Below are 26,577 nucleotides of genomic sequence, written 5' to 3'. Positions count from 1 at the left end.
TGTCTAGTGGATAATTTTTTTTAGGCTGTTCTCTTTTTTCTTGCAGTAGATAATTTTTTGTCTAGTGGATAATTTTTTTAGGCTGTTCTCTCTTTTTTTTTCCCTTATAGTGGATAATTTTTTGGGCTGTTTTTCCTTCTTTTTTTTTCTTGTAGTAGATAATTTTTTTCATCTCGTGGATAACTTTTTTTCTAGGCTGTTCTCTTTTTTTTCTTGTAGTAGATAATTTTTTTCATCTCGTGGATAATTTTTTTAGGCTGTTCTCTTTTTTTTTCTTGTAGTAGATAATTTTTTTGTCTAGTGGATAATTTTTTTGGCTGTTCTCTCTTTTTTTTTCCTTATAGTGGATAATTTTTTTGGGCTGTTTTTCTCTTTTTTTTTTCTTGTAGTAGATAATTTTTTTCATCTCGTGGATAATTTTTTTTAGGCTGTTCTCTTTTTTTCTTGTAGTAGATAATTTTTTTCATCTAGTGGATCTTTTTTTTAGGCTGTTCTCTTTTTTTTTCTTGCAGTAGATAATTTTTTCGTCTAGTGGATAATTTTTTGGCCTGTTGCACCTCTGGGCCACCGTACTATTGTCTATAAATCAGTTCTTATATTTCACTGAAAAGTTCCTCTTTAGGTGATTCCGTCTGATTTGAAGTGTGATGAGATATTTGGACTAGAAATGAGAAAAATACACTTGGTCAGAGTTAGATTTTTTTCAGTGTAGTTCTTCATGTTGTTCTACCTGACCTAATCCAACCTTTAATATCAATGCTATTCTATCAATACTCCACCAAAAAACCCAGTATACCAGGGTGTTTGATCATAAACAGATATCTGACAGAGAATGAAGGTTATTACTAAAGCAAGAAAATCTGATTGAAATGTGATTGGATAAATGCTCAAACGTACACATAGTGGAAGCAGTGACCAAGAGAAAAGATTCCACATAACAGAATAGACCACTGGGACCAATTTAATACGTCTGCATGGAGCAAATCTAACACTGTAGGTCAGTGATTGTGATTCTTTCAGGTCCTGCTGGTTCTGATGGATCAGCACTGACTTTGACAAATGACAGAATGTAAGGAACTCAGTGGTGTGCAGCAGGTGGAAGGTCTATATGAGATTCATGACCCAGAGTCCACAGCAGTAAACCAGACTCTTCAGGATCAGAACTGAGTAGAACAGACAAGGAAGATGCTGGGAGTCCCAGGGCTGGACGGAAGTAGGAAGAGCTGGAACCTCTGGAACCTCTGAAACACAAAGCAGATCCATGTCAGTGCTGTTGTGTCTGAACACACATGAAGCTTGAACATATCTGAACCCAGACCAGAAGCCTTCACCTTGGTGGGTGGTGCCCCCCTCGTGCTGGACCGTGCACCAGTATTTATCTGAGCTGTTGTGGTTCTGATGGATGGTTCTGATGGAGGTTCTCCGTCCAGACTCTTGGACCTCCAGCTGTTCTCCCCTGGGCGTCGGGCAGATCCTCCTCAGTTCCGTGGTCCTTCTGTCTTTTTCCAGGAGAAGCGGACCTCAGGAGGAGACATGCCTGAGGCCACACACATCAGGGAGGTCTTCCCGTCCGGGGCCGTGGACGCCGCCGGGTACACGCCCACCACGGGCTTCAGCACCGGATCATCTGAAGGTGGACACGTGGACACGGTGAGCAACACGGACTGAGCAAGAAACCAGCACTGAACTATAGAAGCACACCATGAATGAAGAAAGAATCAAGTGTTAAAGCTCCGACCTGAACCCCTCCAGCCATGAAGCATTAGAGCGATTCCACAGCAACATGTGGAAAAATACACACAAAACACAAAGAAAAGCACTGAAAGAAAGCACAAATAAGATCAAATACACACAAAACACAAAGAAAAGCACTGAAAGAAAGCACAAATAAGATCAATACACACAAAACACAAAGAAAAGCACTGAAAGAAAGCCCAAATAAGATCAAATACACACAAACACAAAGAAAAGCACTGAAAGAAAGCACAAATAAGATCAAATACACACAAAACAAAGAAAAGCACTGAAAGAAAGCACAAATAAGATCAAATACACACAAAACACAAAGAAAAAGCACTGAAAGAAAGCACAAATAAGACCAAATACACACAAAACACAAAGAATGACTTAAATATACGCAGAATATGCTAGAATACGCTAAAATATATTAAAACATGATAAAATAATAATAATAATAATAATAATAATAATAATGGGTTTATATATCACTTTTCTCGGTACTCAGACTCTTACAAACTACACTAAAATACACACAAAAATAAATAAATATTAAAAATCTATAAATGAATGTATTTGAATTATTTGAAGGTAATTATTAATGACTGTATTTCTGGACATTCTAATTAATAATCTAATAGTTTTTTTTAATAGTCTTTCTGTGTTTTCTTTTTGTGTGCTACTCTTCTGTTCGTGGTTGCCGTTTGTACTTGAATATCCTAATACTAAATGTACATGTGCACTGTTCCACTCTTCTGTCTCTCTCTCTCTTTTTTTTTCTTCTTTCTTTGTATTATGACTATGAATGCTACCTTGTGTGTATACTTATAAATGTACTTATGCACCCCCCCCCCTTTTTTTTTTCTTGTCTTGTTTCCTCACAGTGTGCTTGGTTAAATGTACAGACTTGTTAATATCTTTTTTATTTTCCATTTTTTACATCCTTATTTAATTGACTTATACTACCCTTTTTTTCTCTCTCTCCTCCTTTTAATGATCATTATTGATCCCCTTTTTTTTCTTCTTTCAGTGTACTTTGTATAATTGATGTCATGTATAATATCTTATCAGACTGTTTGGAATAAACATTTCAATAATCACAGAAAACTCTTTTATTTCCTAAAGTTCTGACATAAAGAAGATGTTAAAGTCATGAAACAGTGAAGTACAACATATTTATTATATCTGGGATTGAACTGATTCAATATATTTACCTTTATATGTTTATTAACTGCTATTTTACTCTCAGTTCCAGTACTTTCACAGAACATAGGCCATTAAATAGAAGAAATATATGTGTAAGACACAAATGTAAATATAAGTGTGTATTTGGGTATTATTTTAGTCTTTATACTATTAATTAAACACATTCATTCTCATGTCAAATACAAATGGAAACTTCTATTTTGACCCAATTAACATATTGAACAGCACTGAGCTTTAAAAGTGCATTTCAAATAGAATTGCATGTATTTTTCTCATCATGTAAAACATGTTTTTGAATCTGCAGGTTTGTCTGAATGACTGAGATGTTTGAACAATATGATCATCAGATTTAAAAGAAAATCACATTAAAGATTTGAAAGAAATTAATTTGTGTCACTTGTGTTGAACAGTGTTTATGTAAAAACAACGACATAAATAAATGTTGACTTATTTGAAAATAATGTATCCTAATTACTTTAAGTTACTTATTTTATTATTAATTACTGTATTTCTGGACATTATCATTAATAATCTAATTGTGTCCATTTGTCTTAATGTGAACAGTTTGTAATACAGGTTATTGACATGTGTAAATAACAGTATCATTATACTTATACGATATTATTGAAGTGATATTTTTGTCACAATTAACTTAATTAACATCACCTATCATTAAAAATGCTTTTAAAATATAATTGAATGTATTTTCACATCATGTATCAGATGTTTTTTGAATCTGCAGTTGTTTCTGAATGACTGAGATGATTGAACTTCACTTTTATCAGGTTTTATAAAATAATAAAAATACACATTTTGGTTTTTTATGAAGAATATTTTCTATTGAATAGAGACAGTTTAAAATAGAATGAAAGTTTATTTCTGTAAAAGTACCTGCATGAATAATTATGAACTTTGAATAAAAAATCAAAACCTGTCAAACCTGAATCAGCACAAACTGACTTAAACACATTTGACAGATTTACAAGTAAATAAATGATATTAAATGTTGATTCTTACCTGTTACGTACAGTTTAGTCCCAGAACCAAAGATCCACACATACCCTGTCACAGTGAAATATGCTGGTACAAAAACCTGTGTGCTCCGACGCCGTGGGCTGACGTGGACTAAACGTGTCCAGATGCTGAACCAGGATGAGATTCCAGATCCATGATGTGTTTGTCTCATATTCACATCAACAGGACGGTTTTGTCTTTGTCTTTTGTGCATCAGTTGGACAGTTTGTTCAGTCCTTTAGTCCACATGGACTGGATCTGGACCCAGTGATGGATGGATTCCCATTCATGGTCTCCAGAGGATTGACTTGAGCTTTGAAGTGGACAAACACAGCAGTGGTTTTCATGGACTGTTCATTTTCATGGATCCAACTCTGAGTCCAACATTGGTCCGTGTCCATGACTCTTCAGGTTGATTGTGTTTGTCCTTTGGATTGGGATTTTTCTGCTCAGTTTTTTCCAACATTAAACCTGTTCAAATGGGTCAAATCCACTGGAAAATAGGAAATGTATGGGATTCAAAGTGTCCTCAGATCAGTTGGTTTGTGTGTGAGATGGAGCTGAACTATGGGATGGTTGCCGTGGTTTCCTGTTCTGTTGGTGTCACTAACGCTGGTTGATGTTTGTGCATCTGGAGGTTTTTGTACAGACTTCAGGAGTCTTTTCTCACTGTGGGTAGAACTGTCATACTTCCAACAGGCGCAGTAGTATGAGGCTGAATGAGAGGGTCCAACTGTCTGGATCTGCAACTCATAACCTTTACCTTTATCTACAAATGAGAAGTCAGCTTTCTGAGGATGATTAGAATCATAAATGTCACCATCACTCCTCCAAATACCGAGAATCCGTTCAAATGTTTCTGTGTCTTTCTTCTGGTACCAGTATGTAACACTGCCATCACACTCCTCAGTTCCTCTACAGCTGAAGGAGACATTTTGACCGACTCTCCTGGTCAGTGTTCCATCCTCCTGAATCAGCTGTGTTGCCGTGGCGACCAGCGCTGTAGACAAACAGAGGCGTGGATGAAGGTTAGTGTGTGTGCGTGTTGTACAGGTAGAGTGTTGTGGCTCCTGATTGGCTGGAAACACTGACCTGAACACAGACAGCACAGAGCAGCCGGCGGCAGCAGAAGCATTTTGTGTGGTTTCCTCTGGTGAACCTGGGGAGAAGCGGCGTCTGCTGCAGCTGAGGACAAAGCAGGACGAGCTGGGACATCAGACCCGGGCCGCCCGCTTCGGAAGGGCTCCTCCCACCTCCCGTGGGCCCCCCCGCTGCGGTTGGGAGAGGGGAGAGGAGGCGGGGCCGGTTACCATAGAGACGGAGGAGCACATCCTGTGTGCAGGTGCACATCAGTGTTTGGACCTTAGAGCTGGTTACTAGTGAAGAGAAACTCCATCAACTCCAATGTCTCAGTGAGGAACAGTTGGATTAGTTTTCTAGTGTAAAAGTGTCTTGTCAAGGATAGTTTTGTTTTTTAGGCAAAAGATAAGAAACAAAGTTCTGTTCATTTGTTGAAAATCCTTTTTGCAGTGAATATTGGAAAGAAAACCAACACAAAGTGTGAGTTCAACAGTGAAAATGATGCACAGACTCTGGGTTTGACACATCACTGACACTGTTCATCTGTTCTCATGACTCTACTGTGTCTGGACCAGTGGCACTTCCCACAATCCTCTGCTTCTGTTAATGTTGGTTGGAATGTGAACGCACGTAGGTTAAAGAGAAAAATAATAGACAGATGATGTGGATGAAGTTGTGCTGAAAAACAGATCCCAAACATGGGTATAGTAAACATTTGTTTCTATCGTATATAAAGGCAAAATCAGAAGGACTGAAAAACAGAGAAAATAGACTCAGACCACTAAGGGTTCATATTTGAACGCTTCTGCAACAGAAGGGACATTGTGCCGATTATTTTATGTTTTTTTTTTTTTGTTTGGTTTGGGTTTTTTCAAAATACAACTTGGTTAAATTATTTCAGTGTGTATTAAACATTTTGAGCACAGTTTCAACAATACTGCGATAATAATGATAACTGTGATAATTTTGGTCACAATAACTGTGATATGAAATATTCATATCGTTACATCCTTAACACACACACACACACACACACACACAGAGGTCACTTGGCTTTTATAAAATAGATAGAGGGTGGATAGTAGATTCAGGTTATTGATTATAATAATGATATGATGCATGATTGAAACAGCTGATCAGATGGACTAAAGCACAGGTGTCAAACATGCGGACCAGGGGCCAAATCCGGCCCACCATTTGCAAAGTGTAAGTTAGGGCATCAAACTCAAAAATAATATCATAATAACCTATAAATAATGACAACACCCATTTTTTTTCTCTTTGATTTAGTGTAAAAAAAACCTTAAATTCATTTAGTTTAGTGATTTATTCCGAACATGCAATGAAATTTAACATATATGCAGTTGCAAAACATACATAATACAAATATCAAGAACATAGCAATCTTAGTCAGAAGAAAAGCACAATAATTCCGTTTACATTACAATTATGAAAATATTTACATTAAAAACTCTTCCTTAACAATAACATGTGAATAACCTGAATAAATATGAACAACCTGAAATGTCTAAAGAAAATTCAGTGCAATTTTAACAACATTTGTCCTGTTCCTAAATGTTTCGTGCCGTCGTAGATCTAATCTGTAATGCACATGTATCCAGATCCAGATGTTGGAATTCTTCAATCTGAATGAGTCCTCTGTTTGGACTGGGTCTGTGCTGCTGCTGCCTGTAGAAAACCTGGGTTCTGCTGCCCTCTAGTGTCTCCAACAGTAAATGACATGTCACTGTCACTGTTCACACCTGTTTCTGTGGGAGTGGAATGAGTCCTCCACACATGGGCACAGACTCCTTCTTCTTCTGTGGTGTCATGCTCGGCCTTTCCGTCTGCTTTTTCAGCGGCGTTTGTCTCGGCCGCGTCTCTGACAGACACGACCACGGCTCAGTTTGAGTGGGTTTGTCCGTCCTCTGTGGACGTTGGACTGAGTTCCTGCTGGTGTTTGTGTCCGTCAGCGCTGAAGACGGTCCAGCGGTGTCATAGGGGAGTTAGAAAATACCGCTTCTGCCATATACCGCGATATTTCATTTCACAATACTGTATCGATAGTAAAAAAAAAAAGTACTGTATCGATATTTTTAGGTGTTGATGCAGCAGGGGTCTCAAACAAGGTTATTATGGTTAACGTTATTGTTTTTTTCGTGTATTTGATCTTATTTTTGCTTTATTTCAGTGCTTTTGTTTGTGTTTTTAGTGGATTTGATTTGAATGCGACCCTGAAGTGACCCGCATGCGCAGACGAAGTCCTGACGTAATCCGTGCCCACGCAGCACGCACTGTGTTTCCAAAAGTAAATCTGGAGGCATCTGGTATGGGCGTGTGTGGCACTGATCAAGTTTGTGTCCAACCCAAGTCAGCACCATTACAGTCCAAGAATTCCAAGTAGAAGATTCAAACAGAGCAGAGCCAGGGTTTTTGCTGTGGCCTTTTGTGGTGCAATGGCTGCTACGTCTGTACAACCGACTATTTGGATGTGGAGGCGGAGTCAGGAGTGGTGGGATAGTGATGTTAGCGGCTTCACTCACACACACTTCATTCACAATTTTCCAATGACCAGAAGAAGGTTTCCATAGATCTGGGACCGCCTCTCCGTAACACTCTCACCACAACACACTCATCTCCCACCACCTCTATCTGTTCACCAGCGTGTTGCAGTCGGGCTGTACTGGCGTTTCAATGACGGAAAGGTCGGATAAATGCCACCTGGCCGTTCAGACTGACGTGGCATCGCAAAATATCCGACACGTATCAGATTTAGGAGCACATATGAAAGTGGTCTGGGTGGGATTGGAAAAAACTGGATTAGTGGCGTTCAAAGTGTGTTGAACAGGTCAGATCCAGGTCAAATAGCGTCCAAAAATGGGATTTGGGCCACATTTGGCTGCAGTCTGAACGGAGCCTGAGTTTCCAAAGAAATGTTGAATGGACTCTTGAATGTCTTTCATTTGCTTTTGTCTGTGAATCATTGATTAAAGATGAAACTTTTCTCCTTTCTTCTCCTCCTTTCTTCATTTTTGGACTCAGTCTTTCCCTTTAACAGTGGTGGTTTTCAGACTTGTGGTAGTAGTGGACTTGCTGTGTGCTGCTGCTGCTCAGTAGAAAACCTGGACTCTGCTGCCCTCTAGTGTCTCAGACAACAAACTGCAGCTCACTGACATTTATTGAACTGTCACTGATTCAACCTGTTTCTGCTGCAAGAACTCCGACTGTAAAGAGCACTGAGGGGACAAGGAGAACCTGTACACTGAACAGAAACAAGGAAATAGTGTGTGTTTGAATCCACAAAAAAGAAGAGTTTAAAGTGTGTTGGATTTGAGCATGTGGGACTAATAGTGGGACCCAACTGTAGATGTGTGGGAAAGTATTATTATTATTATTATTATTATTATTATTATTATTATTATTATTATATTTTATTTATTTATGTATTTATTTAAATTTTATAATTATATTTATTTTTTAACCCTTTCATGCATTAATTATGAGAACCTTGGTTACAATTTTTTTCTTGAATGTTTCTATTCCTCCATAGGCATGAAAAAAACAATGTGATAAAGTTTGTTTGTTTTTTCATGGAGTTACAAAAATGTCCATGCATTTAATTTTTGAAATAAAGACACATGTTTTAAAACCCAATATCAGAAAGTGACATGAAAACAATGAAATAAAATAAAATGATGTTTTCTCACATTTTAACCCATTCTAATGCTAGTTATTACTCTTTTCATGGAGATAATATGCAAAAACAAAAAACAAAACTTTTTTTTTTTCTAACAAATAATTGACTAATGCTGAAACATGTTAGTGCAGATCAGGTTTATCAAGAACAGCAAAATTACAGTAATGGTATGAATTCCAGTGTATGAGATGATGCATTAGTGTCCACTGTGTTGGCTGATATGGAACTAAAACAACAAAACCCATGAATATATAAGAGAACAGCTGGAGAAGAACTGTCCACTGTACTGACCACTATGCATGAAAGGGTTAAATTATTAATTTTATTTGTTTATTTTTGTTTAATTTCTTTGTTTTTTTATATGTATGTTTGTATGTGCATATGTATGTCTGTGTCTGTGTATATATGTATGTGTGTATGTATACAAATATATATATATATAGTTCTCAGATCCAAGCTGATGACACTGAAGAATTGTGGGTGTGACCGTATTTGGACGGACGGGCTGTTGAAGCGTCCCGGTGGGACGTCCCTCAGATGTCCTCCAGGTTTGACACGTCTGTCAGGATGGTTGAAGGATTTGTTGAAGGAAGCCAAACTCCATGAAATGTCTGAGCTCATGTCCCTGATTGGACATTTCATCCTGTCAGGTTGGTTTATTTCATTCATTTGTGTTTTGGTTGTTGGACAGTTTTGGAAAGCTGTTGTTTGTGTTTGGATTTGTGCTGTTCTTCTGCTTCTTCTTGTGATGTTCAGAGTAAAAGCACATGTGAGAATGAGCTGCAGATGGTGTAGTAGTGACATTTGAACAGGAGAGAACAGAAGGAAAGAGTTCATATTGTCAAACACAAGGGGGCGATAGAAGGACTGAGCTGGACTGGACTGGACTGGGATTGGGTGGGATTTGTTATATTGTGTTGGGTTTTGTTGTGTTGTTTTGTGTTATACTGTGTTATGTTTTGTTGTGTTTTTTGTGTTGTCTTATATTGTGTTGTTTTGTTTTGTTGTGTTATGTTGTATTATGTTGTGTTATGTTGTATTGTGTAGTGTTGTGTTATACTGTGTTGTGTTTTGTTGTGTTGTTGTTTTGTGTTGTGTTTTGTTGTGTTGTTTTTTTGTGTTGTGTTATATTGTGCTATGTCAGGTTGTGTTGTATTTTTTTGTGTTGCGCTATTTTGTGTTTTGTTGTGTTGTGCTTTGTTTTGTTGTGTTGTTTTGTGTTTTTTGTTGTGTTTTATTGCGTTATGTGATGTTGTGTTGTGTTTTTTTTTTTGTTTTTTTTTAACTTTTTTTTATTGTATACATCAGCAGCAAAGCAGTTTATCAAAACATTTAAGAGGCAATGTGTAGTTCTCCACTATGTGGACATTTAGCTGCCATGCAATTTTTTTTTCATAATACATACAAAAGTGTAAAAAAAAAAAAAAAAAAAAACAGAAACAAAAAAACCCCCAAAACAAATAAACAAAAAAACAAAAAAAAAAAAACATAAATGGGTGCTTACGGTTTCAGTATTACTCAAATATATATATAAAAAAAAAAAAAAAAAAAAAAAAAAAGCAATCATAAGCAATCATAAAAAAAGGGACACCTTTAGAGGAATAACAGAGATTCAGGATGGCTAAAGGATATAAACTTGATCCATTTGTCACAAATACGATAAAATGTTGTAAAATGTTTTTTGTTGTGTTTTATTGTGTTTTGTCATGTTGTGTTGTGTTTTTTTGTGTTGTGCTATTTTGTGTTTTGTTGTGTTGTTTTTGTTTTGTACTGTGTTTTGTTGTGTTGTTTTGTGTTTTTTTTGTGTTGTGTTATGTTGTGTTGTTTTGTATAGTGTTGTGTTATACTGTGTTGTGTTTTGTTGTTTTTTGTTGTTTTGTGTTATATTGTGTTGTGTTTTCTTGTGTTGTGTTGTTTTTTTGTTTTATTGTGTTTTGTTGCGTTGTTTTGTCTTTATTGTTGCGTCTGTTATATTGTGTTGCGTTGTTTTGTGTTTTCTGTTGTGTTATATTGTGCTGTGTTTTGTGTGTTTAATTGTGTTGCGTTTTATTGTGTTGTGTTTTATTGTGTTTTTTTTGTTGTGCTGTGTTTTGTTGTGTTGTTTTGTGTTTTTTGTTGTGTTGTATTTTGTTGTGTTTTGTTGTGTTGTGTTTTTTGTTGTGTTTTATTGTTATGTCATGTTGTGTTGTGTTTTTTTGTGTTGTGCTATTTTGTGTTTTGTTTTGTTGTTTTGTGTTGTGTTGTTTTGTGCTTTTTTTGTTGTTGTGGTGTCTTGTAGTATTTTTGTGTGGTGTTTTTTGTGTTGTGTTTTGTTGTGTTGTTTCTTGTCTTGTATTTTTTTGTTGTGTTGTGTTTTTTCTTGTTTTGTGTTTTTTGTTGTTTTATATTTTTTTGTTGTTTTATGTTTCATTGTGTTCTGTTGTGTTGTGTGTTTAGTTTTTTTATTGTTGTGTTGTGTGAGCTGCAGATGGTGTAGTAGTGACATTTGAATAGGAGAGAACAGAAGGAAAGAGTTCATATTGTCAAACACAAGGGGGCGATAGAAGGACTGAGCTGGACTGGACTGGGTTGTGTCGTTGTGTTGTTGTGTTGTTGTGTTGTTGTGTGTCCTCCAGCAGTGCAGAGTCTTCCTCATTTTGTGCTTTTTCTCTGAGGGTCTGTCTTGAACTGGTCAAAGCCTGAATCTGGATTAAACTGAGTCTGTGAGCTCCTGGTGGGTGGACTGTGTTTAGTGGTTGAACTTGGTGTAAAAACGTGTTTGTGATGGCGTACGTGGGAGGAGGTGGATGATCAGATGTGAATGTGTTCTCTGTGGTTATTAGACTGTTGACAGAGAATCAACACTTCCTCTGTTCAACAGCCTCCACATTCACACCAGATGAAACCTCCACATTTACAGAAAAAAAGTTGACTCCGTTGTTGAGTTTCCTGTCTGTTATCAATCTGTTGTCATTTATCGGAGCAGCAGAACATGAACCACACTGAGACGGAACTAAAACCACCACACTGTGGTTTGTAGAGTTACCTTCCTCTGTTCACTTTAACGAACAGAATAAAAATAAGGCCGAAAAAAAGGACAGTTTTATCAGTGATTTGAATTATTACATCTATTTAGAAAACATTTAAAGAAGAAAAAACTGTTCATTATCTGAACCTTAACCTTAATGATATTAAAAAGATACATGTTTAATTTTATTTTATCAAACTTTAATTATAATGTGAGTCAAAGACTGAAATCAACAGGTTTTTATTTAGAGCGGGGGGGTCAAACATGCGGCCCGGGGGTCAAATGTGGGCCACCAAAGGGTCCGATCCGGCCTGTGGGATGAATTAGTGAAATGGACAAATGACAAGGCAAGGCAGGTTTATTTCTGTAGCACATTTCATGTACAAGACAATTCAAAGTGCTTCACATAAAACATTAAAAGCATTACAGCAGAAGCAATAAAAAGTATAGGCATGAGAAAAAACAACTAAAAATCAGATAAACAGATAAAACACACAAGCAGAAAAAACAGATCAAAACTTTGAACTTCAAAGAAACCGTGCAGATCTGAACTGATGAATCCAAACTGTGTTCAAATCCAGCTGAGAACAGGTGGGTCTGGAACCTGGATTTAAATCAACTGAGTGTTTCACTGAAGATATGAACCATCATTTTAGTTCAGGGTCCACATTCAGACCCGTTCAGTCTGATGTGGGTCACATCAGTCAAATACTAACATCATAACCTATAAAAAAAAGACAACTTTACACACTTTTCTCTTTGTAAATGTAAACATTTTCATGTAATTTTCCTGTATTTACACTAAAACAAACTATCATTTCACACAAAAACGTGAACAACCTGAACAAATATGAACAACCTGAAATGTCTTCAGAGAAGTGGAATTGTACCAATATTCTGTCTGTTATTGAATGTTGTGTGTATTTGTAGATCCACTGTGATCTGTCAGTTATAATGAACATGTGCAACTGATAAACTGAGGCAGAATATTGGTAAAATTGTACTTTATTTATTTATTTATTTATTTAAAATAAATTTTTAGGGTGTTCCTGTTACATTGTTTTAAAGCAGTGGTTCTTAACCTTGTTGGAGGTACTGAACCCCACCAGGTTCATATGTGCATTCACCGAACCCTTCTTTATTAAAAAATACAATATGATTTTTTTCAAATTCAAGACACAGGTATATGTTTTACTGGTGCACAAAATGAACCGTGCATTAACATCACTTTGCTCAAAGAACAAAACCATGAACTTACAACAAATTCCATACCTTTTCACAAAGACATGACCTTTTTAATACAACCACACCAAAATGGTTTTAATTTTTAACCTTATGTATTCCAATAATGAACTTATTGTATTTATGCTATTTATCATTTTTAACATTTTAACACACACCCATCACCTAATTTCCATCAGGCTACAATAATAATGAATATTTACTGCAAATCAGTGTGACTTCTGCTGTTGTGTATGTGTATGTGAGGGCCGTCAGGTCGGCCCGGTTTTCGTTTCATCTCACTCCGAACTTTCCGAACCACGCAATTTTGACATAAAAAAAGATAATTGCATGTAGTGTATCAAAAAAAAGTTCTCGTTATACTCCTTCAGTATTTTTGTGATCGTTGTTTTATTACGGCACGAGCTCGGCTTTAGCGTAATATGATTTCTCCATCCGCGACGGTGCGTCGGTCGTCACATGATTGTAACTGACCAGTGCAGTGACCGAAAAATATAAACAAACGCTACACATGGCTGCCTCTGTGGTTAACAGGAAGTAGCAAAAGTCATAACAACGATGTGGAAAATACTCAAATAATTCATCGTCAGACGAGTGGAAGAGATTATAAACACTTCCGGATGTGTTGTAGTGTTATAAGCAACAACAATACACCGCGTATATTGGATGTCAATCAGAGAAAGAGTCTCTGAAGCCGTTTGTTTACATACACGGACCTAGCCCGACACACACACCTGACTAATGAGTCCAGTGTGTGTCTGGACCTCCGCCGAACCCCTGAGACTGACTCACCGAACCCCTAGGGTTCGATCGAACCCAGGTTAAGAACCACTGTTTTAAAGGATTGTTTGTAGATGTAAACATTTTCATCATGTAAGGAAAGTTTGGATTCCACATTATTTATATATAATTATCTTATTATTGTATATTATATATCTTTATATTTCCACTTCAGACCAAATGTGGCTGAATGTGGCCCCTGAACTAAAATGAGTTTGACAGCCATGATTCAGAGTCAGAAACAAAACCCACTGAATCAAACATGTCGCCCTCATGTTTTATCAGGCGTTGGTTTATTTTTTCACAGAAACTGAACCACGTCCTCCTCACGACACTTTATTTCACCAAATTAACAGTAATAAAATTAAATACAAAGTCTTTCACTACTTCAGTCTGTTCAATTATTTATTTTTACCATATAAAAAAACAAGCTTGTGATGTAACAAAATATCAATAGAATGAATAATAATAGAAATAATTTAATAAGTGTAACTGTATTTATACGTAGCTTTATTTTATACTTTTATGACAAACAACAACAGTGTCATCAGCGTAGAGTTTTATCTAAACTGCTCTGATTGTAAGACTTTTTTCTTTTTTTGCCAGGATTTATACATAATAGACGTAATATTTTCAACTTGATCCTCAAAGTCTGTATTAAATCACAACATATTGATAAAATATTGACCAGTTTCTAATCAATATCTCCACTCCTTTTGCTCATATATGACAGTTAAATCTGCTGAATGGAGGTAAATAATGGTTGAAGAATCTTCATAGTTTTTACTTTATTTTTCTGTTGTTTCAGTTTAATCTCAGTTTACTGATATTTAATAGAAGAAGCTCAAATTATACATTTAAACCAGAGAAATCCATGTAAATGAATGAGACATTAAACATAGATTTACTGTGTATTTATAGTCAACTATGGACAAATAAGAGTTAATGCACAAAACGGTGAAATAGTGTCTGTTTATAGAAACTGTGAAATGTAAAGGTCATGCACCTAATTGAATAGATTTCAATTAAATTGTTTTTGTGTTTTCAGAAGGAAACAAACTAATATTAATTATTAATTGATAATAGATAAAATGAAAATGTGTCATCATTTACCAGAGCAGTAGAATTCAACCCACAATGAGACAGAAATAAAAACCACTTAAATATACAAGTTATTTTATTTTTTTAATCTGCTTTGTTTTTCTTCTTGAACAGAATCAGGGATTCTTTAACAAACTGAAGAACAATCGCACGACGACAACATTTTAGCAACAGCATTGTTTTTTTCACCCCTACACTGTAAAAATCTAAATGTGACCAAGTGTATTTTTGTCATTTCTAGTCCAAATATCTCATCACACTTCAAATCAGACAGAATCACCTAAAGAGGAACTTTTCAGTGAAATATAAGAACTGATTTATAGACAGTAGATCTGGAAAATCTGATTTATACAAATCTTACCAAGATCATTTTCACTTGTTCCATCGGCAGATTTTTTGCTTGAATTTAGCAACAACAACAAAAAAAATGTCAGTGAAACAAGTGAAAATGATCTTGGTCAGATTTCTTGAAATAAATTTTCATGCTCTATTTTCTATAAATCAGTTCTTATATTTCACTGAAAAGTTCCTCTTTAGGTGATTCCGTCTGATTTGAAGTGTGATGAGATATTTGGACTAGAAATGAGAAAAATACACTTGGTCAGAGTTAGATTTTTTTCAGTGTAGTTCTTCATGTTGTTCTACCTGACCTAATCCAACCTTTAATATCAATGCTATTCTATCAATACTCCACCAAAAAACCCAGTATACCAGGGTGTTTGATCATAAACAGATATCTGACAGAGAATGAAGGTTATTACTAAAGCAAGAAAATCTGATTGAAATGTGATTGGATAAATGCTCAAACGTACACATAGTGGAAGCAGTGACCAAGAGAAAAGATTCCACATAAACAGAATAGACCACTGGGACCAATTTAATACGTCTGCATGGAGCAAATCTAACACTGTAGGTCAGTGATTGTGATTCTTTCAGGTCCTGCTGGTTCTGATGGATCAGCACTGACTTTGACAAATGACAGAATGTAAAGGAACTCAGTGGTGTGCAGCAGGTGGAAGGTCTATATGAGATTCATGACCCAGAGTCCACAGCAGTAAACCAGACTCTTCAGGATCAGAACTGAGTAGAACAGACAAGGAAGATGCTGGGAGTCCCAGGGCTGGACGGAAGGAGGAAGAGCTGGAACCTCTGGAACCTCTGAAACACAAAGCAGATCCATGTCAGTGCTGTTGTGTCTGAACACACATGAAGCTGGAACATATCTGAACCCAGACCAGAAGCTTCACCTTGGTGGGTGGTGCCCCCCTCGTGCTGGACCGTGCACCAGTATTTATCTGAGCTGTTGTGGTTCTGATGGATGGTTCTGATGGAGGTTCTCCGTCCAGACTCTTGGACCTCCAGCTGTTCTCCCTGGGCGTCGGGCAGATCCTCCTCAGTTCCGTGGTCCTTCTGTCTTTTCCAGGAGAAGCGGACCTCAGGAGGAGACATGCCTGAGGCCACACACATCAGGGAGGTCTTCCCGTCCGGGGCCGTGGACACCGCCAGGCACACGCCCACCACGGGCCTCAGCACTGGATCATCTGAAGGTGGACACGTGGACACGGTGAGCAACACGGACTGAGCAAGAAACCAGCACAGAAGAAAGAATCAAGGAGAAGACTTCCGGTTGAAGGCTCATGGAGTGAAGTCATGTGTCAGGTGGGCTCCCGCTTTAATACTTTTTTTACGCCCCACTAGTCGCTACTTGCCGCAAACCACATTTATTTCAACTAAACTGGATTTTTTGTTGCTTTAAAATGCCTCCCAAATCGGGCAAGACTGCAGATAAGACAGACACCGACGGTACCATTAGCAAGGCTGATTTGGTGGCTACATTGGCTGAACACAGAGCGGCTTTGCTGTCGGAGATTAAAACTTCCTTTAATGAGGTTAATGACAAACGTGATGGACTACAACAAGCCGTGAACAGTCACGATGGTCGCCTGACGTTGCTGGAAGAAAATGCTGAGTCCGTGCATCAATGATTGGAGAAGGTAGAGGCTACCTGTGATAAGCTACTAATGGAGAACCAGAAGCTAAGAGCTAAAATGGTGGATTTCGAAGGAAGGAGTAGGAGGAATAACGTTAGACTGGTCGGCCTACCGGAGGAGATTGAGGGACCTCAGCCAAGCAAATTTTTTTCCCTAATGCTATACGAAGTACTCGGCCGTGATATTTTCCCCTCTCCTACCGAGTTGGACCAGGCTCACCGTAGCCTAGCCCCTAAGACGAAGCCCGGTGATAAGCCCCGACCCATTTTGATCTGCTTTCACCGCTATTACAACAAGGACCTGCTTGTTCGAGAAGCTCGCAACAAAACTCAACTGGTTTATCAAGGACATACTTTCAGAGTTTGTGAGGACTATGGGCCAGAAGTGGTAAGCCAACGAAGGGAATATAAAGCGGTCATGTCATCTTTGTACGAACTGGGACTCAAACCAGCGCTCCTGTACCCAGCGAGGCTTCGCATTACACAGGTGGACGGCAAACGCAGGTGGCTCAGATCGGTGGAAGAAGCGGAGAAATATGTCCAGGAAGCTAATAGCAGTGTATAAAACTGTTTTCCTGCGGGTGTTGAAGAGGCAGGTTTGTCACTCTGTGTGTGAGGTTTTTCTTTTTTTTTTTTTTTTCTTCAGTATCGGTCAGGTTGTATCAGACATGGATGATGGTCAATACATATCATGATTATTATTAATTAGTTATTCTACCTGACCCATATCTCTAATCCAATCTATGTGGTTTGCAAATATAACTTTTTTTTTTCTTTTTTTTTTTTTTGATTCAATGCAATGGGGCCATTGTATACCTCTTATAGGAATAAGGGAGTACTAGAGTAATAGTTTAGTTCAGTCTGGAAGATGTTAGATTAGATAGGGAAGGTGTGTTGCTTGTTTTAGCAGCTAGTCACCTTTTTGGGCGGGGTGGGATTTTGTTTGTTTGCTTTGCTGTCACCATTGATATTTTTGTTTTGCTTTATTACTTTTATGGTGTTTGCATTGATGTACTTGTGTTATATGGCACTGGTTACTGTAGGATCATTTCTATTGGATTTTATTTTATTTTTTGTAACCCTAAATGAGTAGTGGTCTTAATATTATTGGTTGGAATGTTAAGGGATTAAATCACCCTATTAAGAGAAAGAAGGTCTTGTCACATTTGAAACAGTTAAAGCAGTGGTTCTTAACCTTGTTGGAGGTACTGAACCCCACCAGGTTCATATGCGCATTCACCGAACCCTTCTTTATTAAAAAATACAATATGATTTTTTTCAAATTCAAGACACAGGTATATGTTTTACTGGTGCACAAAATGAACCGTGCATTAACCTTTTCACAAAGACATGACCTTTTTTAATACTACCACACTGAAATGGTTTTAATTTTTAACCTTATGTATTCCAATAATGAACTTATTGTATTTATGCTATTTATCATTTTTAACATTTTAACACACACCCATCACCTAATTTCCATCAGGCTACAATAATAATGAATATTTACTGCAAATCAGTGTGACTTCTGCTGTTGTATATATGTATGTGTACGCCGTCAGGTCAACCCGGTTTTCGTTTCATCTTGCTCTGAACTTTCCGAACCACGCAATTGTGACATAAAAAATGATAATTGCATGTAGTGTATCCAAAAAAAAGTTCTCGTTATACTCCTTCTGTATTTTTGTGATCGTTGTTTTATTACGGCAATAGCTCGGCTTTAGCGTAATATGATTTCTCCATCCGCGACGGTGCGTTGGTTGTCACGTGATTGTAACTGACCAGTGCAGTGACCGAAAAATATAAACAAACGCTACACATGGCTGCCTCTGTGGTTAACAGGAAGTAGCAAAAGTCATAACAACGATGTGGAAAATACTCAAATAATTCATCGTCAGACGAGTGGAAGAGATTATAAACACTTCCGGATGTGTTGTAGTGCTATAAGCAACAACAATACACCGCGTATATTGGATGTCAATCAGAGAAAGAGTCTCCGAAGCCGTTTGTTTACATACACGGACCTAGCCCGACACACACACCTGACTAATGAGTCGAGTGTGTGTCTTGACCTCCGCCGAACCCCTGAGACTGACTCACCGAACCCCTAGGGTTCGATCGAACCCAGGTTAAGAACCACTGAGTTAAAGGTTGGGGTAGCGTTTTTACAAGAGACTCATCTTAAAAATTCAGACCACTTACGATTGAAAACAGGATGGGTGGGACAACTTTTTCATTCTTCTTTCCAGGCAAAAGCAAGGGGAGTTGCCATAGTAATAAATAAAGATGTGCCATTTAGTCACTCTACATCTGTGGTAGATCTTAACGGCCGCTATGTTATAGTCACAGGCTTACTTTACAGTATTAAAGTTGCGCTAGTTAATGTTTATGCTCCCAATTTGTACGATCCCCTGTTTTTTCAGCGCATCATTAAACATCTCCCTGATTTGAACTCACATTTGCTTATAATGGGAGGGGACTTTAATTTATGTATGGATCCTACATTGGACAAATCATCTAATAGACCAGGCAGTGTCTTAACAAAAGCAGCCTTTTATATGCAGACCATTTTAGCGGAATACGGTATCTCTGATATATGGCGATTTCTTCATCCCCAGGATAAACAATTCTCTTTTTATTCCCACGTCCATCACACATATAGCAGGATAGATTATTTTTTTATTGACAATAAACTTACTCATTTTGCTCATACATGTGAATACCAAACCATCTTAATTTCAGACCATGCTCCTCTGGTCTTGGCTTTGAATCTACCTGCAGTGAGAAACAATAGTAGACACTGGAGGTTTAATTCTTTGTTACTGTCTGATAATAATTTTGTTAAGTTCTTGTCAGAAGAAATGCGTTTCTTTTTAGAAGTTAACATTACTCCAGATGTATCTATCTCTACTGTCTGGGAGACCCTTAAAGCCTTCATAAGAGGGCAAATTATATCCTATGTTGCTAACAGGAACAAAACTGCCAAACAAGCACAAATGAAATTAGCCGAGAAAATAGCATATATTGATGCAAGTAATGCTCAGGCCCCATCTCCTGATTTAGACAAAGAGCGCCTTAACTTAAAACTGAGTATGACCTCCTCACCTCTTATCAGGTAGAAAACTTGTTGCTTAAGAACAGAAGTGTAACCTATGAACATGGTGATAAAGCCGGGGAGATTTTGGCCAGACAGTTGAGGGGTGCGAGGGCTAAACAGCTAATTAATGGGGTAAAATTACAAAATGGGGAAGTGGTTACTAATCAAGAAGAGATAAATAATGCTTTCAAAGATTTTTACTCCAAGCTCTATACTACATGCAATCCAAGTTGTGCCCTCATTAATAGTTTTCTTCAAAACTTGGACATTCCGACTATATCCCCAGAACAGGCTTCAGTTTTGGATAACCCAATATCACAGGAAGAAGTAATTGCTGCTATCAAGTCACTAAAAACTAACAAATCCCCAGGCCCAGACGGCTTACCTAACGAATTCTGTCAAGCTTTTTGTAGCCAGTTATCCCCAGTTTTGACACAAACATATGCTGACTCCTTTATGTCAGGCCAGCTTCCTCCTACTCTAAATCAGGCAGTTATAACACTCTTGGCAAAGAAAAATAAAGACCCGTTGGATTGTGCCTCCTATAGGCCAATCTCTCTGCTTAACTCGGACTATAAAATTTTAACAAAAATACTTTCCAGCAGACTTGAGGACGTATTACCCAGTATAATCTCTACAGATCAAACCGGATTTGTTAAACGGCGACCATCTTTCTCTAACATTAGACGACTATTCAACATTATGTATTCCCCCTGTCAGTCTACTTCAGAATGCCTTCTCTCTATGGATGCAGAGAAGGCATTCGATAGGGTAGAATGGAACTTTCTCTTTGAAACCCTAACTAGATTCAGATTTGGACCATCTTTTATTTCATGGGTTAAGCTTTTATATGCATGTCCCTCAGCCATGATCCTGACCAACAATCTTTACTCCAAACCTTTTAATCTTTACCGTGGAACAAGGCAGGGCTGTTCATTAAGCCACTTTTGTTTGTTTTAGCGATCGAACCCCTAGCTATAGCTATAAGGGATAACAGTCTGATTACAGGCATCACAAGGGGAAATGCGGAGCACAAGTTATCTCTTTACGCTGATGATCTTTTATATGTATCAAAAGCGGAGTCTACAATTCCACATATTATTACCTTGTTAGAAGAGTTTGGGAGAGTGTCTGGTTACAAGCTGAACCTGCAAAAAAGTGAATTGATGCCGCTTAATATTACCAGCCTTGCATTAAAGAGTATTGAGATTCCGTTTAAAATAACTCTGGACAGTTTTACTTATCTTGGTATAACGGTGACCAAAGCCTTTTCAGACCTGTTTGAACAAAACTTTGGGAGTCTTCTTACTCAAACAAAACAGGAGTTGGCTGCCTGGTCCTCACTTCCAATTTCAGTTATTGGCAGGGTCAATGCAATTAGAATGATGGTCCTCCCAAAGTACTTATATGTATTCCAACGTTTGCCTGTGTTCATTCCTGGGAGCTACTTTAAGAAATTGGATGCAATTATTTCTGTGTATATTTGGAATGGGAAGCAACCACGTTTACGTAGAGACATCTTGCAAAAGCCAAAAAGAGATGGAGGCATGGCTCTCCCAAACTTTAAAATGTATTACTGGGCTGCTAATTTGCACTGTTTAACCTTTTGGGTTCACTATAACTCTGGTAAGACTTGTCCCATATGGGTTTGCATGGAAAAGGACTCTTGTGGGTCTGTATCTCTGCCTGCTCTTCTAGCCTCTTCCATGCCCATATCTGAGACAGGTGTGTGTAGCTCCAATCCAATGGTTACCAATTCACTGAAGATATATACTCAATTCAGGAAACATTACAAATTACAGGAAAGTTGTCTTTTTGGCCCTGTTGCACACAATCATTTTTTTTAAACCTTCGCTGCTTGATAGCACATTTGCTGTCTGGCACAGCAAAGGTATCAAATGCTTAGGGGACCTATCCATACAAGGCATATTTGCCTCTTTTGATCAGCTTGCACAGAAATTTAATCTTACAGCATCACATTTCTTCAGGTATCTCCAAGTCAGGCATTATGTGAAGAACACTACAGTAGATTTTCCAAACAAGCCGAATATTACCATTTTAGATGACGTCTTTACCTTTGATCTGAAGAAAAAGGGTGCCATTTCTTTTATAATGAGGAGAATGTCTGCTATATCTCATCATCTCCTCAATGTGAAAACACGACAACTGTGGAGCAAAGACCTACAGGTGACAATAAGTGAAGAGGTATGGACTGCGGTTTTGAAGCAGATTCATTCGTCCTCTATATGCGCACGTCATTCTTTAATTCAGTTTAAGATTGTTCATCGGGCACACGTCAAAGTCCAAACTGACTAAAATGTTTGCCCAAATTGATTCTACCTGTGATAGATGCAAAACAAATGAAGCAACACTGTTACACATGTTCTGGTCCTGTTCCAGTCTTGAACACTATTGGAGGAGTATTTCTGAAGTGCTTACTAATATACTAGGAGTTACGATCCCCCTTGACCCTTTAACTGCACTGTTCGGTATCGTTCCTGGAAGGCCGCAGTTACCCGCAGGAGGACTCAAGGTGGTCGCCTTCACTACTCTTTTGGCACGTCGCCTTATTCTTACAAGATGGAAGGAACCTGCCCCACCCTCTGTTGGACACTGGGTCAGAGATGTGATCTCCAACCTTAAAGTCGAAAAAATCCGATATACATTATGTGGATCTGAACAGAAGTTTCATAAAGTGTGGAAATCTTTTTTAATCTTCTTTGACAATCCTATGACTCATGTACAAGGCCCTTAACAAGTCAAGATGTATTTGTAACACCTTGAAATGTGACTTTATTTATATTTACAGTGCCATATTGTATATGCATATAGATTGGTGACAGCAAGGGGTTTGGGAGGGTTAAGTGGGTTTTGTTTGACTGATTGATTGATTGATTGATTTTTAATTTATGTTTGAATACCTGTGTGTATTCTATATTTGAAATTTACTTTAATAAATATATCTGAACAGAAGAAAGAATCAAGTGTTAAAGCTCCGACCTGAACCCCTCCAGCCATGAAGCATTAGAGCGATTCCACAGCAACATGTGGAAAAATACACACAAAACACAAAGAAAAGCACTGAAAGAAAGCACAAATAAGATCAAATACACACAAAACACAAAGAAAAGCACTGAAAGAAAGCACAAATAAGATCAAATACACACAAAACACAAAGAAAAGCACTGAAAGAAAGCACAAATAAGATCAAATACACACAAAAATCAAATGAATGCCTTAAATATACGCAAAATATGCTAGAATACGCTAAAATACATTAAAACATGGTATAATAATAATCATAATAATAATAATAATGGGTTTTATATATCTCTTTTCTCGGTACTCAGACACTTACAAACTACACTAAAATACACACAAAAATATTAAAAATCTATAAATGAATGTATTTGAATTATTTGAAGGTAATTATTAATGACTGTATTTCTGGACATTCTAATTAATAATCTAATAGTTTTTTTTAATAGTCTTTCTGTGTTTTCTTTTTGTGTGCTACTCTTCTGTTCGTGGTTGCCGTTTGTACTTGAATATCCTAATACTAAATGTACATGTGCACTGTTCCACTCTTCTGTCTCTCTCTCTTTTTTTTCTTCTTTCTTTGTATTATGACTATGAATGCTACCTTGTGTGTATACTTATAAATGTACTTATGCACCCCCCCCCCCCCTTTTTTTTTTTTTTTCTTGTCTTGTTTCCTCACAGTGTGCTTGGTTAAATGTACAGGCTTGTTAATATCTTTTTTATTTTCCATTTTTTACATCCTTATTTAATTGACTTATACTACCCTTTTTTTTCTCTCTCTCCTCCTTTTAATGATCATTATTGATCCCCTTTTTTTTCTTCTTTCAGTGTACTTTGTATAATTGATGTCATGTATAATATCTTATCAGACTGTTTGGAATAAACATTTCAATAATCACAGAAACTCTTTTATTTCCTAAAGTTCTGACATAAAGAAGATGTTAAAGTCATGAAACAGTGAAGTACAACATATTTATTATATCTGGATTGAACTGATTCAATATATTTACCTTTATATGTTTATTAACTGCTATTTTACTCTCAGTTCCAGTACTTTCACAGAACATAGGCCATTAAATAGAAGAAATATATGTGTAAGACACAAATGTAAATATAAGTGTGTATTTGGGTATTATTTTAGTCTTTATACTATTAATTAAACACATTCATTCTCATGTCAAATACAAATGGAAACTTCTATTTTGACCCAATTAACATATTGAACAGCACTGAGCTTTAAAAGTGCATTTCAAATAGAATTGCATGTATTTTTCTCATCATGTAAAACATGTTTTTGAATCTGCAGGTTTGTCTGAATGACTGAGATGTTTGAACAATATGATCATCAGATTTAAAATAAAATCACATTAAAGATTTGAAAGAAATTAATTTGTGTCACTTGTGTTGAACAGTGTTTATGTAAAAACAACGACATAAATAAATGTTGACTTATTTTAAAATAATGTATCCTAATTACTTTAAGGTACTTATTTTATTATTAATTACTGTATTTCTGGACATTATCATTAATAATCTAATTGTGTCCATTTGTCTTAATGTGAACAGTTTGTAATACAGGTTATTGACATGTGTAAATAACAGTATCATTATACTTATACGATATGATTGAAGTGATATTTTTGTCACAATTAACTTAATTAACATCACCTATCATTTAAAAATGCTTTTAAAATATAATTGAATGTATTTTTCACATCATGTATCAGATGTTTTTTTAATCTGCAGTTGTTTCTGAATGACTGAGATGATTGAACTTCACTTTTATCAGGTTTTATAAAATAATAAAAATACACATTTTGGTTTTTTATGAAGAATATTTTCTATTGAATAGAGACAGTTTAAAATAGAATGAAAGTTTATTTCTATAAAAGTACCTGCATGAATAATTATGAACTTTGACTAAAAAATCAAAACCTGTCAAACCTGAATCAGCACAAACTGACTTTAAACACATTTGACAGATTTACAAGTAAATAAATGATATTAAATGTTGATTCTTACCTGTTACGTACAGTTTAGTCCCAGAACCAAAGATCAGGTAGTACCATCCTCCCACAGTGAAATATGCTGGTACAAAAACCTGTGTGCTCCGACGCCGTGGGCTGACGTGGACTAAACGTGTCCAGATGCTGAACCAGGATGAGATTCCAGATCCATGATGTGTTTGTCTCATATTCACATCAACAGGACGGTTTTGTCTTTGTCTTTTGTGCATCAGTTGGACAGTTTGTTCAGTCCTTTAGTCCACATGGACTGGATCTGGACCCAGTGATGGATGGATTCCCATTCATGGTCTCCAGAGGATTGACTTGAGCTTTGAAGTGGACAAACACAGCAGTGGTTTTCATGGACTGTTCATTTTCATGGATCCAACTCTGAGTCCAACATTGGTCCGTGTCCATGACTCTTCAGGTTGATTGTGTTTGTCCTTTGGATTGGGATTTTTCTGCTCAGTTTTTTCCAACATTAAACCTGTTCAAATGGGTCAAATCCACTGGAAAATAGGAAATGTATGGGATTCAAAGTGTCCTCAGATCAGTTGGTTTGTGTGTGAGATGGAGCTGAACTATGGGATGGTTGCCGTGGTTTCCTGTTCTGTTGGTGTCACTAACGCTGGTTGATGTTTGTGCATCTGGAGGTTTTTGTACAGACTTCAGGAGTCTTTTCTCACTGTGGGTAGAACTGTCATACTTCCAACAGGCGCAGTAGTATGAGGCTGAATGAGAGGGTCCAACTGTCTGGATCTGCAACTCATAACCTTTACCTTTATCTACAGATGAGAAGTCAGCTGTCTGAGGATGATTATATTTGTAAATGGAACCACTATTCCTCCAAATGTAGAGAATCCGTTCAAATGTTTCTGTGTCTTTCTTCTGGTACCAGTATGTAACACTGCCATCACACTCCTCAGTTCCTCTACAGCTGAAGGAGACATTTTGACCGACTCTCCTGGTCAGTGTTACATCCTCCTGAATCAGCTGTGTTGCCGTGGCGACCAGCGCTGTAGACAAACAGAGGCGTGGATGAAGGTTAGTGTGTGTGCGTGTTGTACAGGTAGAGTGTTGTGGCTCCTGATTGGCTGGAAACACTGACCTGAACACAGACAGCACAGAGCAGCCGGCGGCAGCAGAAGCATTTTGTGTGGTTTCCTCTGGTGAACCTGGGGAGAAGCGGCGTCTGCTGCAGCTGAGGACAAAGCAGGACGAGCTGGGACATCAGACCCGGGCCGCCCGCTTCGGAAGGGCTCCTCCCACCTCCCGTGGGCCCCCCCGCTGCGGTTGGGAGAGGGGAGAGGAGGCGGGGCCGGTTACCATAGAGACGGAGGAGCACATCCTGTGTGCAGGTGCACATCAGTGTTTGGACCTTAGAGCTGGTTACTAGTGAAGAGAAACTCCATCAACTCCAATGTCTCAGTGAGGAACAGTTGGATTAGTTCCATTTGTAGAGCTGATCAAACAAGCAAACAATCCTAGTCAGAAACCAATTCAGTCATTGACAAGTTTAGAATGAATCTGAGAAAATCTAAAGACAATCCAAGAATTTAATGCATTCTGCAAAGTTCC

At 37.5% G+C, this 26,577-nt stretch overlaps 1 pseudogene; it reads right to left on the bottom strand.

Moving 5' to 3' along the window:
- Positions 1-1,087: 1,087 nt before the first annotated feature.
- Positions 1,088-26,574, bottom strand: LOC115410499 (uncharacterized; annotated as a pseudogene).
- Positions 26,575-26,577: the final 3 nt, after the last annotated feature.

The sequence above is a fragment of the Sphaeramia orbicularis genome, chromosome 19 (assembly GCF_902148855.1).
Source record: "Sphaeramia orbicularis chromosome 19, fSphaOr1.1, whole genome shotgun sequence".
Taxonomy (NCBI): domain Eukaryota; kingdom Metazoa; phylum Chordata; class Actinopteri; order Kurtiformes; family Apogonidae; genus Sphaeramia; species Sphaeramia orbicularis.
The sequence above is the reverse complement of the archived record's forward strand: the minus strand, read 5'-3'. Positions and strand labels throughout refer to the sequence as shown.